Raw genomic sequence first — 1,102 nt, forward strand, 5'->3', positions numbered from 1 at the left:
TTCCTGTGCTATTTTTAATGTTCAGTTTGATTCCATCCCTCCATTGTCTTCCATTTACAACGTATGGTTTTAAAAGGCACCAAAATTGAAATGCTTCTTCATACTCGTGTCGGAAAGTACGATCATCAAGAATGGAGACGTTCATTCTCCAAATACCAGGCCCTTTTTGTGATTTTTGTACGGTATCACTCTTCAAGTTCAATATTAACAACATCATGGTCTGAGAAAGAGACCGGTAAATATGAAACACTGCATATTAATTAGGCTGACTCCCTCAGAACAATAGAATCTGTCTAACCGACATTGTATTGTACACTTTTTTTATTTTTTTAAATTTATTTATTTATTTTTTAATTTGCAATAAACTTTATTCAACGCGTTACCTGACATATGCTGTTGATAGTTTCAGTGATCTACTAGTTACTTTTTATTACTCCATGTATATCTACTCTCAATGGGATTGTCCTTTTTCCATATATCCGACATTTTGAACTGTTGACAGAAGGATTCAATTTCCTCTTCACCTATATCACCGTCCACGTGAAAGGATTCCCTCCTGATTTATCGAAAGTCTGGTTTTCAACAAAGTTGAAGTCACCATATATTTTTTAAGTTGGAGCCGTTACTACCGGTACCGTGCAGATATACAGGAAGTTAAGAAAGTCAGTAGTAATATGTAAGTCATTACTACTAAGTCTTTCCGTTCCGCTCCTCGAACGGGTGCATAGATGTTGCGCAGTTTAAACCTTTCCTTTCCCTTAACAATGGTGCAAGTTATTACCCTTCCACTCTGGTCCTTACCAACACAATCATAGCGCCATTCTGTATTGGGCGAAAATAACACACCGACACCAGCGCACCAACTAGACTTTCCTGGATTCCAAATTGAGCTGCCCCCCACTGTGTGGTCCATTTTTGTTGTTCAATACTACTATCAACATTGCATTCCTGTAAACAAATTATATCTGCCTTCTGATCTTTCATATACCTAAATATTCTTTTTCTTATGCTGTCATCTCTCATTCCATTGACATTTAAAGTAATGATTTGTCTTGGTAGTCCTTCGTCGCCGAAGATGACTGTCAGTATGCTCAATCATACG

This window comes from Branchiostoma belcheri, unplaced genomic scaffold (genome assembly GCF_001625305.1).
Source record: "Branchiostoma belcheri isolate BF01 breed outbred unplaced genomic scaffold, Haploidv18h27 scaffold240, whole genome shotgun sequence".
Taxonomy (NCBI): Eukaryota; Metazoa; Chordata; class Leptocardii; order Amphioxiformes; family Branchiostomatidae; genus Branchiostoma; species Branchiostoma belcheri.